The 17,346-nt window shown below is 34.0% G+C and overlaps 1 long non-coding RNA gene across 1 annotated transcript; it reads right to left on the bottom strand.

Moving 5' to 3' along the window:
• Positions 1-1,682: 1,682 nt before the first annotated feature.
• Positions 1,683-16,893, bottom strand: LOC116871651. The gene is made up of 3 exons (XR_004383464.1): positions 16,883-16,893; positions 6,153-6,159; positions 1,683-1,768 (listed from the first exon to the last, which is right to left on the bottom strand). It is a non-coding gene; the product is annotated as an uncharacterized LOC116871651 (long non-coding RNA).
• Positions 16,894-17,346: the final 453 nt, after the last annotated feature.

Genomic DNA, 17,346 nt, shown 5'->3' with positions numbered 1-17,346 from the left:
CGGTCTATCTTCCCGTCGCTTTGGATTCATTTCTCCGCCAGTCCTACCTTTCAGAAAGTGGTTGATTTTCTGTTTCTAGAATTGCTATTCTTCTTCTCTTTGATCTCCCATTAGATTTGTAGGTGTTTGCAATCTTTAGATAAGCTATCTAGATGATCTCCTGCTACCTGAAGTAGTCTCAGCCTGCTACTTCTCTGCCATCTTGACTCCTCCCTCCATTTGGTATATTTAAATCAAATTTCAGTGATTAGTGAATCTGTTGGAAGTACATTTTTGGGGGTGAAAATTATAATAATGCCTTTATTTAAATTCTAAATAGTACATAAAAATAAAATTATCATTTGACATTTAAAACAAAGACAAAACCCTTGGTCATTAAAGGAAATAAATTATAATAATTTATTATTATATTTGTCAATACCAACGAGTGCTTATGTACTGGCCTCAAATATAATGGGATACAGTTACTATTGATAAATAGTTTTGTCTTAGTTTCCTCCTACTGGCTTGATATATGGTAAATCAGAAGAAGATATTTATTGTGTGGATGAGAAAATTTACATTAACAAATATATTAACATTTATTATTATGTTTTGCTATCATATGTTATTATTCATCATTTGATTTCATGGCTTTTGTCTCCTGGATACTTTTTTTTTTTTTTTTCGTTTTCTTTTTCTCTTTTCCTCAAAGAGATCCCCTCCCTGTAGGACCACCTCTTGACATTGTAACATTGTTGTGTAATATACAGAACAACTCCCAGGGAAAAGTCTTCATAGTTTAAGGCTACAATCTGAATAACACATATTTTTAAAACTATGTTGAAAAAAAATAAACTACTTTGGAAAACTGTACCTCGTGCTTGGTTATGGGACTCAACATCTGAAAAAATGCAAGTACATATTTGAAAATTTGATTAAGTGTATGCCTATTAAGACTTTTGAACTAAAATAAAGGGTTACTGGGGCACCTAGGTGGCTCAGTTGGTTAAGCATCTGCCTCAGCTCAAGTCATGATCCCAGAACCCTGGGACTAAGTCCCATGTTGGGCTCCCTGATCAGCATGGAGACTGGTCTCACTCTCCTCTACCCCTTCCCTTGCTTATGCTCTCTTTCTCAAATAAATAAATCATATTAAATTAAATTAATTAAATTAAATTAAATTAAGATTTTTTTGTCATATCTATGTTTTAGGAGAATCATTTTTGGTAAGCAAATAAGTATTTGAAATAAATAGTTGGAACAAATAAATAATTTAGCTTATAAGTGACACAGTTAAATGAGATTTCAACTACGGGGAGATAAAGATTTGAATACTAATTATGTTATATATAATCTACCCATACTTTCTTTAGAATATTGACATCTCTCCTCCCTTACAAGAAAACAAAGATTGAAAACTCTTAACAAGAGTTTAGTATATTTATTTTTCCAACAAATTAGAGATGAAATGAGAGGCCATGGTTCTAGTTTTTATTAGACCTAGTTTTTAATAGATCTAGTTGCAGTGTACAAGAGTTTTATCAGAGTGAGTTTTTCAGATTTGGAAAAGAGATGACTTGTTTGTATATTACAGAGATATAGGGAAGTAATTTTCATGTAACTCAGACCTGCACATGGTATGATATTTTGCTACCTCCAACTGAAACCTGCAGACCCAAGGAAGAGTCTGCCAGGGACACACATTAGGAAATAGATGGAAAGCATGGATTTACTGATGGTAATTTAAATCTCTGGAGATCATTCAGTATAAATGGGAAGAATGGAACTTGAGGTAGGAAGAATGGAAAGTCCATATAAGATGTTATTCCAGTTTAAAATTCTTGCCCCTAAAGTAGTTCTATTATCAATTTCAAACACTTTTTTTTTTTTTTTTTTTTTTTGCTGCTATACACATTTTTTAAAAACAAAAATAAGCTCTCTGTGGATTTTTTTCTGGATTTGTTTTCAAACATTGGAAAAACAATAAGATTACTTGGTAATATGCTGTGACCTGCAAAGCTGCCTTGTGGCCATTTTTTTCAGATTCTGCCATCATCTCTCTCTGAGTAAATATTTTATGCCTTAAATATAATTAAACAATTCAAAACTGTACCAAGTAATCCAGTGAAACAGTTACTATTTTCATGCTCCCATTACTCAGAGGTTAATGCATTATTTTATTCATTTATTGAATACATATTTATAGAGCACTAGAAATCCACCACCTAGCTGTTTCAAGTCCTGGAAATGTGATGATGAACAAGTTAGATCTGATAATAGCAGGGAAAAATGGTAAGTAAGTTCTTACCAATAAACAGAAGCAGCTGATTTTCAAAAGTGATAATAGTGTTTCAAATAAAATAAAAAGGGATTATAGGAGAGCGACTTGGGGAAGAGAGGGTTTCCTTAAATAGAAAGGTAGTGGAGGAGTCCTGGAAAAAGATATATTTTAATTAGACCAGAATGGAAAAAAGCAGCTAGACATATAAACTTCCTTATATAGATTACATTTAGCAGAGGAAAAAACAGTTGAAAGAACTAAGATGAAATAAATTTGGATAATTATGGAAGAGAGAAAGGAAGGAACCTGGAGCTTCTGAGAACAGGCACATTCACAGATGTTGACAAGAGGTCTGGGATTGAAGGCTGGTCACCGATTCTCAGTGGAATGGTTCTGGGCATGCAAGTGTGGTTCAACACTCACAGATCAATCAACATGATAGATCACATTAATAAAAGAAAAGACAAGAATGATATGATCCTCTCAATTAATACATAAAAAGCATTTGACAAAGCACAGCATCCTTTCTTGACTAAAACTCTTCAAAGTGTAGGGCAAGAGGGAGCATACTTCAATATCATAAAAGCCATATCCAAAGAGCCCACAGTGAATATGATTGTAAATGGGGAAAAATCAAGAGCTTTCCTCCTATGGTCAGGAAAACAACAGGGATGCCCACTCTCACTACTGGTTTTCAACATAATACTGGAAGTCCTAGCCTCACCAATCAGACAACAAAAACAAATTAAAAAAAAAATTCAAATTGGCAAAGAAGAAGTTAAACTCTCATTCTTTACAGATTACATGACATTTTATGTGGAAAGTCCAAAAGACTCCACCCCAAAATTGGTAGAACTCATATAGCAATTCAGCAACATGGTAGGATACAACAATAAATGCATAGAAATCAGTTACATTTCTATACACTAACAATGTGACTGAAGAAAGAGAAATTAAGGAATTGATCCCATTTACAATTGCACCCAAAACCATAAGATACCTAGGAATAAACCTAACCAAAGTAGTAAAGGATATGTACTCTAGAAACTACAAAACACTTACAAAAGAAACTGAGAAGACATCAAAGAGAGGGAAAAACATTCCATGATCATAGATTGGAAGAACAAATGTTGTTAAAATGTCTATGCTACCCAGAGCAATCTACATATTCAATGCAATCCCTATCAAAACACCATCTATATTTTTCACAGAACTGGCACAAACAATCCTGAAATTTGTATGGAACCAAAAAATACCACAAATAGCCAGAGGAAAACAAAGAAAACCAAAGTTGGTGGCATCACAATCCCAGACTTTAAGCTGTTTTATGAAGCTATGATCATCAAGACGGTATGGTTCATATACACTATGGAGTATTATGCCTCCATCAGAAAGGATGAATACCCAACTTTTGTATCAAGATGGACGGGACTGGAAGAAATTATGCTGAGTGAAGTAAGTCAAGCAGAGAAAGTCAATTATCATATGGTTTCACTTATTTGTGGAGCATAACAAATAGCATGGAGGACAAGGGGAGATGGAGAGGAGAAGGGAGTTGAAGGAAATTGGAAGGGGAGGTGAACCATGAGAGACTATGGACTCTGAAAAACAACCTGAGGGTTTTGAAGGGGCGGGAGGTAGGAGGTTGGGGGAACCAGGTGGTGGATATTGGAGAAGGCACGGATTGCATGGAGCACTGGGTGTGGTGCAAAAATAATGAATACTGTTACTCTGAAAAGAAATAAAAAATTAAAAAAAAAAAAAGACAGTATGGTACTGACGCCTAAGCAGATGCATAGATCAATAGAACAGAATAGAGGCCCCAGTAATGGACCTTCAACTCTATGGTCAACTAATCTTCAAGAAAGCAGGATGGATATCCTATGGGAAAAAAACTCTCTTTAATAAGTTGTGCTGGGATAATTGGACAGCCACAAGCAGAAGAATGAAATGACCATTGTTTTATACCATAAACAAAAATAAACTCAAAATGTATGAAAAACCTAAATGTGAGACAGGAATCCATCAAAATCCTAGAGGAGAACACGGGCAGCAACCTTTTTGACCTTGGTCACAGCAACTTCTTGCAAGACACATCTCTAAAGGCAAGGGAAACAAAAGCAAAAATGAACTACTGGGACCTCATCAAGATAAAAAAATATTCTGCACAGAGAAGGCAACAATCAATAAAACTAAAAAGCAACCTATGGAATGGTAGAAGATATTTGCAAGTAACATATCAGATAAAGGGCTAGTATCCAAAATCTATAAAGAACTTACCAAACTCAACACCCAGAGAGCAAAGAATCTGGTCAAGAAATGGACAGAAGACATAAAAATAGTCAACAGACATGTGAAAAATATGCTCCACATCACTTGTCATCAGGGAAGTACAGATCAAAACCACAATGAGTAGTCAGAATGGCTAACATTAACAAAACAAGAAAGAACAAATGCTGGTGAGGATGTAGAGAAAAGGGAACACTCTTACACTTTTAGTGAGAATGCAAGCTGGTACAGCCACTCTGGAAAACAGTATGGAGATTTCTCAAGATGTTAAAAATACAGCTACCTTTCAATCCAGTAATTGCATTACTGAGTATTTACCCCAAATATATAGATGTAGTAAATGGAAGGGGAACCTGCACCCCAGTGTTCATAGCAGCAATGTCCACAAGAGTCAAACTGTGGAAGGAGCTGAGATGTCCTTCCACAGATAAATAGGTAAAGAAGACGTTCCTATATACAATGGAATATTACTCAGCCATCAGAAAGGATGAATACCTACTATTTAAACTGACATGGATGGAACTAGGGGGTATTATGCTAAGTGAAACAAGTTTATAAGATAAAGACAATTATCTTATCCACTCATATGTGGAATATAAGAAATAGTGCAGAGGATCATAGGGGAAAGGAGGGAAAACTGGATGGGAAGAAATCAGAGGGAGCCAAACCATGAGAAACTCTTGACTCTGAGAAACAAACTGAGGGTTGTGGAAAGGGAGGTGAGTGGGAGGATATGGCAATTGGGTGATGACATTAAGGAGGGCACATGATATGATGATCACTGGGTGTTATAAGCAACTGATGAATTATTGAACACTCCACCAAAATCTAATGATGTACCATATGTTGGGTAATTGACTTTAAACTAAAAAAATAAAATAAAAATAATGTAATAATGTAAAGACACTGGGCAGGAAGCTGGATACTCACTGAACCAGTTAGGTGGTAATTATAGAAGTTTAGGGAAGAATAAAGAGTATATTGGACCTAGGGTGGTGACAGAAGCATTGGGGTAAAGGATTATCCTTTGGAGATAAGATCAATAGTATTGCAATTAACTTGAGACTGAGAATGTCCTTTAGAAGAAGAAGGTCCAGCAAAGGAACTGAGAATGGGGATACTTCTAAAGAGATTATTGATATATATTTTGGATCCTTAGACCATATCAATGTACCTACATTGTACCTACAACAATGTGCCTACAACATATTAAATGGTAGTATGAATATTATATGAAACAGGAGCATTTCTAAACTGAAGGAAATATGAATTAATCATTCTTTCTGAATCTCTCCCATTCTCACTCCCCTCCTGCATGTGTGTGAAAGAAAGACAGAGAGAGGGAGAGACAGAAAGTGAGGGAATGAGGGAAGGAGGGAAGAAGGCAGAGAGAGAAAGACAGAAAGAACACTGCAATTCATTACAGGAATTAGTTTGTCTGGGAGTATATCATAAGTATCATATGCTAGTTATACAATGTTACTTAAGCTTTAATGTATCTCACTTGCCTTATCTGTTAAAGAAGGAACATGATAACAATTGCCTTCATAAAGTTATGTCAAGATAAAAAATGTGTTTAAAAAGATAAATGTGTTAATACATTTGAGCTTTAGGAAAAGTATCTGGCAGTTAGAATAATCAATAAATATAAACAATGTGATTATTATTATCATTGTATTTTCTTGCTGTTTTTCCTGTTCTACATAGAGTAAAAATTTATTAGACAATCAATATATATATATTTGATACATATTAAGTAATACATTCAATGTTCTTTTTTAAATTTAATACATATTCTTGAGGAAATATATGACAAAGAGTAACAAAAATCTTTATAGAATTTCAATAAATTTAAATGCATATTTTATGAATTATATAGTCCATGGAAAATCTGCATGTGAACACCACTTTTAACTAAATTATTCAACTCATATTAAAAATATTAGTCTCTGAAAAACAATCTGAGGGCTTTGATGTGGTGGGGGGTGGGAGGTTGGGGGAGCCAGGTGGTGGGTATTAGAGAGGGCACGGATTGTATGGAGCACTGGGTGTGGTACAAAAACAAGGAATACTGTTATGCTGAAAAAAAAATTAGTCTCAAAGCTTTATTGGTAAGCATTCTGGATAGTTGGACTTTCAGAAACGAAAATTGGACAAACTAACCCTGTGATATATTCTATACGAAAGCTAACTTTCTTGTACTTTGAGACACATTATTTTGACAAAATCTCACTGGCATGCCCTGGAATGATGGGTTGAAGAGCTCCTTTCATGCAGGTACTGCTTTATACATGCCAAATGATGCATGGTTCTCAAGTTCTTGTTTTCCATGTTTCTGAGAATACTTTTGCTTCTTTATGATTCCTCCTCCTTCTGCATCTGCACACTTCCCCATGAAATGCCCTTGTATATTTATGGTTTATATATTCTGAAGCCAACTCTTCCCTTTTCTCCACATTCTAATGATTAATAGGAGAATATTTTGCCAATGACCAAATGGACCAATGAGGAAAACAAATGAAGCTACTTTTATCATTTGTAGAAGCTTCTCAGAATTAATTTGACACCGATTAAGGATTCAGAAATATCTATATTTTACCAAAGCATAGGATAAAAATCATGGAGTATTAATGCTAAATGATCCCTGGAAATGCAAAACAAGGTGGATGGGATTAACGCTAGGTGGTGCAGTTCTTTAACAAAGAAACATTTTCATTGTCTGAATAATCAACATGGTCAAATTAATTGCACAGAGTTTTCTAGTTCAATGATTTGATTAAGTTTACATTGACAGGGACACCTGGGTGGCTCAATGGGTTAAGCCTCTGCCTTCAGCTCAGGTCATGATCTCAGAGTGCTAGGATCCAGCCCTGCATTGGTCTCTCTGCTCAGCAGGGAGCCTGCTCCCCCCCCCCCCCGCCCTTCTCTCTGCCTGCTGCTCTGCCTACTAGTGATCTCTCTCTCTCTCTGTGTCAAATAAATAAATAAAATCTTAAAAAAAAAAAAGTTTACATTGACAGCCCACTTTCACAAACTGCTATGGCCATTATTTTTAAATGTTGACAGTATTACCTAATTTTGCTTAAAAGACACAATGGGAGTATCATCTTTTTTTCCTGGCTATCATTTCCTTCACAGCTGCTTCTCTTCTTATATTTTTAAATAAGAACTTCACTCAAGCATACATTATTGTTAAAAATTCATCTGGATGAGTGAAATATATGATTATTAAGAATAGGCACTGATCATTCAAAACCTGTATGATAAAACCTGTGGTTATTTAGGGTAGGTGACTGTGGAGTTTTTGGCAGTTTCAAGCTCTTTGTTCAAACTGATGTCAGCTCTTAGTAAAGCCTCCATGGAATAATCAATAGTGATTTCACAAAACCTTTTTTTTTTTTTTATAATATGATGTCATAATTTCTCTAATGTTAGAAGATATAGCACATCACTAATAAGACAAAAAATATTGAACTAAAAACTTGTCTAAAATATCTAAGTCCTTAAAAAGAATGTTGTTTTATTAACAAATGTAAAATGAAGAGACAAAAGAGTTTATAATATAGAGAGAAATGGAGTAACAGTGGGTAGTTAAGAGGATAAAATAAAAAAGAAAAACAACCCAAAAAGTACATTGTTAAAAAATCTTAATAGAACCTGATGAAAACAAATACAAAGACTTTGAAAGTGAGCTTGGGAATATTAAGCAAGATCAACTATAAACGACAAAAGCAGATTTACCTCTTTCACTGCCTTTGAAACTAGTATTACTTGAGATGGCCAAGTATTTGTACCCAATTGCCTAAACAAGAATTGAACTAAAATGTCTTTAAAGTCCCATAAAGCTTGAAATTATATGAGCATTATACTTATAGCACATTCTATTATGTTGTTACATTATCTTCATATAAACTGTGTACAATGTAGGATCACCAAGCCAAACACTTTCTGTAAGTGTTAAATACATATTTTTGAATGAGTAAATAAATCGCTGTATTCATCACTTCCATTCTTGTTATATGAAAGGTAGTATTTTCTTGGTAATAGCAGTGAAGATCAGTTTTGCCTCTTTTCTATGCCAGTGTCAATGCTTCTTTACCCATTACCTGCAGATGTTCACTAACAAAACTTGCATTTGCATGCTGAGCTGCTGACCAAAATAAGAGTGGTAGAAGAATGTGCTCAACTCTGACATTTTCTCAACAAGGACATGATATTAACCTCCCACTCAATAAAATAGTTCCACCCAATTTCCCAGAATGAGTTCTTAATTTAATTGGTCATTTGAAGTGCACTTATGTATAAAGAGAGTATAGCCTTATATGAAAGGAGGAAATCACTTACAGATTAAAATTTTTAATGTCAAACAGAAATGGAAGAAGAATATTGATGGAACTAGTGAAGGTTAAGAAGAAAATATTACCTAAAGTAAAGATGGTTGAAAATCATCAGAAAAAATGTACAGAATTTAATGATAAATTTTTAATTGTATTCTTAAAAGATGAAGAGTAACATATTTAAATATTATAATATGTTAAATACTTGTAATAACTTCTGGGGAACAAAATTGCAAATAACTAGAATGTTTTTTAAGAGGTTAGAGGGGCATTGAGCATCTGTCTTTGGCTCAGGTCATGATCCCAGGGTTCTGGGAACAAGCCCCAACCTGAGCTTCCTGCTCAGCTGGAAACCTGCTTCTTCCCTTCCAATTCTCCTGCTTCTGTTCCTTCTCTTGCTGTGCCTCTCTCTCTCTCAAATAAATAAATAAAATATTTAAAAAAGAGAGAGAGAGAGTGGTTAGAGCCCCTTCTTTGGATAGAAATCATCCTGAGATGCTATAATGCAATTCCATCATCTATGTTCCTAGAAGAAAGCAAAACCAAATATTAGATCACAAAAATCTTTATCTATAGCAATACTTGAAAGCATTACTATTCATTTTACACATTGTATCAAGAAGTAGATTATATTCTCTCTAAATCTGATTCTAATTTATAGGTTGAGTGCCTGTGTATCAGAGAAAACTTTTTCTTCAAGATTTAAGGACTGATTTGAAAAAAACATCCTTTCCTTGTTATCATCTTGCACAAACTCTTGTCTTCTGATATCACATATTCATATTTTAACTTTTTCATATTAAAGATTGCATTTTAAAATAAAACTTGAAGTATGTGATTGCTTAAACTTACATTCCTCAAATTTTGAGTGAAATTAACTTATACTGCAACAACTATATATAGGCAAACTTTATTCTGTGTACTTGCCTGTTAATAATTTGAGAAAAAAACATGACAATTAAAGTTTACTTGGCAAACCAACAGAGACTCTTAATCGAAGAGGACAAGCTGAGGGAGGCTGAAGAGGAGCTGGGCAAGGATTGGACTAAATGGGGAATGGGCACTAATGGGGGCACTTAGATGAAGAACTGGGTGTTGCATGTAAGTGATGAACCACTAAGTACTACTCCGGAAACTAATATTACACTATATGTTAACTAAAATTTAAATAAAACCTTGAAACCTTAAAAAAATAAAGTCTTCTTTATCTACTTATTTCTTAAAAAATTGTATATGAAAACAAGAGTCTTGAGTTTATTCAATGTTTCCTTTAAATAAAGATACTGATTTAAAATGTTTAAAATTTAACTCAGTACCTAATACTTATTTATAAAGCTCAAATACTGCATGGATCAGCATGATAAAAAGTGAATTTTAAAAATAAACTCTCTGGAATAAAAGTTTTCAAGATGAAATTTCCTTTATCTAAGAAGTTTTTATTTATTTTTTTTGTCCAGAACAACTTTCTAAATCAAGTAATATAATTTTTTGAGAGTGCAACGTCACACTAAAACTCTTTTTATTATCATTGCACTGTTTTTTATTAAGAAAAAAGAAAAAAAAGTTTTACCCTGAAAAATAGTTTTGCTGACAACCTTGTTCCTGTTTTTTATTTCACTGCAGGATGGCTGCAGCTACTCTAGAAATATTCAGACTTCTCAAACCTGATTGCACAGACCACGTGTCTTTCCCTCCTTGTTTCCACACAGCTTTCCACATAAATACATAGCTCCTGATGATGTGGAAGACTCTTCTTCCCCAGAATAGATATGCAGCAATGCAGGGGAAGTGACAGGAAAGTCAGGTCCCCCATTGTTCACATAACACACCCTTTGGACTGTTTGCCTGCTAATGCTAGAACATAGAGTATTGTTTATAAAAGCATGACAGACACTTTGAATGTGTCCTAATTCATTCTGGTGATCTGGACAAATTAACTGATAGGAAAAACAGTACCTTATGACATTTTGGGGGACCTCCTAATTTAGCTCTATTTCTTTCTTCTTTTGGGTCTTCTTTTATTTGGTCCCTGAAGTCTTGGTCATTGTGCTTTTGCATAGTCGCTTTAATTTTTATAATAATTTATTTCCTTCATAAACTATTTTCTTGAATACATCAAATAAGAACTCATCAGAAACCACCCTGGAGTCCAATATATATAGAAATAGTAAAGCTTGGAACAGCCCCCGCCTATATTCAGGTAACTCCTGAGGGCATTTCTGGCCAAGCACTGATTTTTTTTTTTAACCCATCACCCTTTAACATTTTAATTGTTTAATTGTTTCTTGTTACTACACTGTGAACATGTCTACAAGAGAATTTTATGCTCTTTGTTTAGATTTGAATATCAGCATGATTGTGCTTTTTAAAATATTATGTATCCTGTTATTGAATACAGTATCAGGTAAAGAGTAGACATTGAATACATCTTGGCTGAATGACTACCTTTGTAAATGAGGAAAAATCAATTTGCATTCAAGATTTTAAAATATGCATCAGAATGTAAAATTACTATATACATATATATTAAAGTGCCAAATTATAAAATGCTTTTCTATTTTTAAACTTAAGAGAAAGTTGTCCACGTCTATGCTGTGGAGGGAAACAAGTCCTGAGATTCTACTGAATTCTGAATATATGACATATGTATGAATTCTGAATATATGGCACAGTTTTAACTTGTTTGCCTTTTTACCTGCTCAAATGATATAGGGTAAAATAACAAAGTGACTAGCAAGATATTCCTCTTAGATTGTGATCTTGGTTAAACCAGCTAACATTTCTGAGCCTCATTTTCTTAATCTGTAAAATAAGAATTATAATAACATATTTAAAATATTCACAATATTTCTGGGAGGATTATGTGAGAGGAGTCTTAAAATCTTTATAATCTCTAATATATTTTACAATTAAATTATATTATTGGTGGAAATTAAATCCATTAATAAATAATTATTATACCCTAACACCTATGTTATTCAAAATGTGAGCCTATAAGCTAACTGCATTAATATCACCTTGGAGGTTCTTAAAAATACAGAATCTTAGGTTATCCCTCAGGAATACTGACTCAGTTTTTAACAGCATTCCTGAGCAATTCAGGTAAATGTTAAAGGCTTGGAAATTCTGGTTTAAAATATGTTTGAAATTGGGGTGGTTGGGTAGATCAGTCAGTTAAGCTGACTTTTGATTTCAGCTCAGGTCATGATCTCAGGGTGATGGGATCAAGTCCCCCTGGGAGTCTGTTTGAGACTCTCTCCCTTTCCCTCTGCTACTTGCCCTGCTCATGCTCTCTCACTCCCTCAAAAAAATAAATCTTTAAAAATAAAAGTACAGGGGCGCCTGGGTGGCTCAGTGGTTTAAAGCCTCTGCCTTCGGCTCAGGTCATGGTCCCAGTGTCCTGGGATCGAGCCCCGCATCGGGCTCTCTGCTCAGCAGGGAACCTGCCTCCTCCTCTCTTTCTCTGCCTGCCTCTCTGCCTACTTGTGATCTCTATCTGTCAAATAAATAAATTAAAAAAAAATCTTTAAAAAAAAAAGTACAGAAAATATTTTTGAAATTGATAAAAATGGAGTGGGAATCACTGTTACACAATTTTTTGATAAAACACGTGTTCTTATTCAAGATAACAAATGCTTACACTTCATAATAGCTATATGAATATCTTTTAGCCTTTTGACAAAGAAAGGGTGGATGTTCCCTTCTAATTTGAGCTTAAAAGCACAATGTATTTCCTATCCTGTTTCAGAGATGCTATAGAATGTGCAGGAAAGAGGGACTCATTTCTCAAGGTAGTGCTTCTTGATACGAACATTCAAAGAATACTCTTGGAGGAGGTGAATTGGATTAAATATATTTGTGAGGCTTTTTCTCCCCTCTATCAGATTCCTATTTTGACTGCCTCCAATAGCTGGTTTTTTGGGGACTATTATATTTAGTTGTCTGTCTCCCTCTTTAAATCTTATTTTTTTCTCAGACTCTTGGCAGTTTGTGAAGTTTCAGTAATGGGAAGAAAGTCAAAGCTTAGCAAGTCTGAGTCAGGGAATTATAAAAGCTCCAAAGAACAAAATAATGATGAGGATGCATACTTTTTTTTTTTTTTTTTTTTTTTTTTTGTGGCAAAACTCCTTTACAGCTTTCTCTTATCCCAGTTGCAGTTTGAAACCTATAATCTAGGTGCATAAGCAAGGACACAGATGATCTTCTTTGTAAATGGTGTTGAGTTCCAGGTATTTTACAGAATGCTTTTAGGGCAGAAAGATGAATTTGTGTAGGTCTAGCAGCTCATGAAAAACATTTAAACTTATAGCAGTTTCCATTACAAATATTATTTTAAATGTAGTAATTAATCAAGGGGCAGGATTTTGCCTGAATGTGGTACAACTCAAAGCAGTAAAGCTAAGGGACACTCAGGCGGTGCAGTCAGTTAAGCATCTGACTATCTTATCCATTTAGCAAATACTTATTCAGTGAGTCATGAGTCTCCACACTGGGCATATTGTGTTGAGTGAAGTAGATGGGGTAGTCACCCTATAAATATCAATTGAAAGCAAAGAGGGTACCTGGATGGCTCAGTCAGTTAAGCACCTATGTTTGCTCAGGTCATGATCCTGAAATCCTGGATCTAGACCCACATCGGACTCCCTGCTCAACAGAGAATCTGCTTCTCCTTCCCCCACAGCTCATGCTCTGTCTCTCTCAAATAAATACATAGAATCTTTAAAATAAAATTTGAATACAAAAATTTAAATGCAATTATTTGGTAATACAAACTTGTTAAGTGATCTAATATGTTTCATATAACCATGTAATAAGAAAGCTTACCAAGAAGTTCTCATTATATTAACATTTTAATATCACTGAGTAAGTGAGATATTTAGAAGTTCTCATAAATGGTGGGGAGTAATGACAGCTGTAGATATAACATATGGAAAGATTAAACTGGGAGGTTGACAAAAAGCCTTCAGTAGTAACTGTCAGAAAATTAGCAGAAAATATACCAACCGTTTGAAGAAATCAGATGAATGATTTCTTACCATCAACATCATCACTAGGAGAAGAGTCCACAAAAAATAAGAATAACCAAAAAGATATACTCGTTTGAACTATGTTTAAAAAAAAACAAAAAACAAAAAAAACCTATATAGCACATGGAAAAAAAAAAGAAAAAAATTGTCACAGAAATTAGAAAAATCAGTTTGCACTGTGGGAGTTCATCCAATAATTGTAATAAAATAATTATAATAAACTAAATGTTGAATACCTACTATTTATTGATACAGTATTAAGACCTATATGTATATTTCTGATTTTAATTAAAGCATCCTGTTCTATGCATTAATTTTTATACAAAAAATCAATTATGCATTACCTTTTTAACTAAACAGTCTTTTCTTGAATTGATTTTTAAAACTTATTAAATAATCAGCTGTATTTATTGGAATAACAGGAGTTATGAATGGCCTCTAGAATTTTAATTACATATTACACATACCTATGTCCTTTTCCATATTTAATTAGATATTAAAAAAGTAAAATTATTTTTGATCCTGCTAATTATAATGCCTAATTCAGTCATTTCAATACTCTATCACTATGTGTTGAGTAAAATTCTCATTTCTGACCAGTTTTCTCAGTTAAATAACTAGCCAGAGGAGATTCCAGCAGTCACCAATACAGCAATATCATCTAAAATTACAATATATAGAAAATAGAAATAGATATATGTATTCTTATAGCTTTTCCTAATCTTATATGTATACCTATCTATATCTCATTCTCTAGTCACATCATCTGTACTTTTTATATGTATCTTTCCAGGAGTTTTTAATGAATGGATGTCAATGTTATTACATATATACATACATAAAATGTGTCTTTTTATCAAAATAAAATTTAAAATTTTATTTTTTGATTTTAACAGATTATTTTGAATATGCTTAATATAAAAAAATATATAATAGTGCTGTTGAACCATAATTTATTTGAAGATTCTCATTTACTTATTTTCTGACTTTTTAACTTTCCAAATAATACTGGTATGAAAATTTCTCTTCACAATAACTGAAATAGGGAAATGATATGTGAATACTTCAAAGGGATAAATACCTACTGAGTAATGGCAGCTCAGTAGATTTTAATGTAATTGTGCTAGATATGACAATGTTGAAATTTTCTTGAGAGTCTTAAAATTTTCCTTCCTAACCTATAAGAATAATCAATACTAAGTATCATCAATATTTACATTTTGTTAAATTGAAGTCATTTAGATATTAATTTATATTGCTTTGACTGTTAGTCTATTTTATTAAAGATTAATTTTATTTATTTGAGAGAGACAGAGAGAAAAAGAAAGAGAGATCACACAAGCAGGGGGGAGAGGCAGAAAGAGAGGGACAAACAGACTCCTCACCAAACATGGAGCCCAACATGGGGCTCCATCCCATGACCCTAGGATCATGACCTGAGCAGAAGGAAGATGCTCAGTTTACTAAGCCACCCAGTTGCCCCTTGATTGTTAGTCTAAACAATACCATCCAGAACTTTTAAAAATCATTATCCTAGAATTTAAAAATGGCATTTCTTTATGAGTTTTTATTCCATATAAAACTATCTTCTCAGTGTATAGCATAAGTGAAGGAGTCTAAATGAAATTTGTAACTAATGATATTTAAGAAATGTAATCATGAACAGTAGCAATATCCAAAGATTTGTAGTAATGAAGTTAAATTTAAAATAACATTTAATTATATTTTTCCTCAAATTTGAAAAAAGTAACGAACCACTTTGTTTCATTTTATATGATTAGTAGATGATAATCCTGATGCTGATGATAATTATACATTAAAGACCCCTTGAGAACTTAAGGTCTTTTTGCCAGTTTGACCTTTGCAGGAAATACAAGTGGTAAGACTCTTTGTCTTTTAATCTGTCTTGACTTGGAATTTTTTTTTCAGATAACTATCTCCTAAATCCAATCCAAAGATTTTGGGAAGTCTCTGAAAGTTAAATAAGACATTAAATCTAGATCTTATAAAGCCAGCAATGAAGAAACTAAAGAACATTTTTTTTGTAAAATTACAATGATAATTTCATTAAAACAATCAGCCAATGTTTTAAAGGCAAATGTTACCTTTTTTTTTTTTTTTAAGATTTTATTTATTTACTTGTCAGAGACAAGTAGCACAGCAGAGAATGGTAGAAGCAGGGTCCCTGCTGAGCAAGGAGCCTAATGTGGGACCTGATCCCAGGATTTTGGTACCATGACCTGAGCCAAAGGCAGATGTTTAACCAACTGAGCCACCCAGGCATCCTGAAAATGTTACTTTTCAAGTGACCCCCCCCCCAAAAAAAAAAAAATATATATATATATATATTTTACATCTATCTATCTATCTATCTGCAGTCTTCCCATTATTTTTCAATGTATTAAGCACATATTCATATATGGGGTGTTAGGCTTGGTATAGTAATTTATATCATGAAGTATAAGCTAGTCTCAGGCTTCAGAAAGCATACAAGTTAGTAAAAAATACCCCAGGACGCCTGGGTGGCTCAGTTGGTTAAGCGACTGCCTTCAGCTCACGTCATGATCCTGGAGTCATGGGATTGAGTCCCGCATCAGGCTCACTGCTCGTCAGGGAGTCTGCTTCTCCCTCTGACCCTCCCCCTTGTCATGTTTTCTCTCTCATTCTCTCTCTCTCAAATAAATAAATAAGATCTTTTTTAAAAAGTTAGTAAACAAAATTGATAGTGATATATATATGTATATCTACTTATCTATCTATATTTATCTATTTAATTTCATCAACACCATATGAGGGTTACAAACTCTTTGTTTTGCAAGAGGAGACTGGTAGCAGTCATTTCTAAGGAGAATGAATAGAGATTTCTTCATGAATTTAATCCTTTAAGAAAGGTTGGATTTTTTTTTTTTTAAGATTTTATTTATTTATTTCACAGAGAGAGATCACAAGCAGGCAGAGAGGCAGACAGAGAGAGAGACAGAGGAGGAAGCAGTTTCTCCGCTGAGCAGAGATCCCGATGCGGGACTCAATCCCAGGACCCTGAGATCATGACCTGAGCCGAAGGCAGAGGCTTAACCCACTGAGCCACCCAGGGGCCCCGAAAGGTTGGATTTTTAACAGATAGATGGATCTGCATTTTATTTTATTTTTTTTTTTAATTTTATTTTTTATAAACATATATTTTTTTCCCCAGGGGTACCGGTCTGTGAATCGCCAGGTTTACACACTTCACAGCACTCACCATAGCACATACCCTCCCCAATGTCCATAACCCCACCCCCCCTCTCCCAACCCCCCTCCCCCCAGCAACCCTCTGTTTGTTTTGTGAGATTAAGAGTCACTTATGGTTTATCTCCCTCCCAATCCCATCTTGCTTCATTTACTCTTCTCCTACCCCCTTAACCCCCCATGTTGCATCTCCTCTCCCTGA

This window comes from Lontra canadensis, unplaced genomic scaffold (genome assembly GCF_010015895.1).
Source record: "Lontra canadensis isolate GAN:19392208 unplaced genomic scaffold, GSC_riverotter_1.0 scaffold27, whole genome shotgun sequence".
NCBI lineage: Eukaryota > Metazoa > Chordata > Mammalia > Carnivora > Mustelidae > Lontra > Lontra canadensis.
The sequence above is the reverse complement of the archived record's forward strand: the minus strand, read 5'-3'. Positions and strand labels throughout refer to the sequence as shown.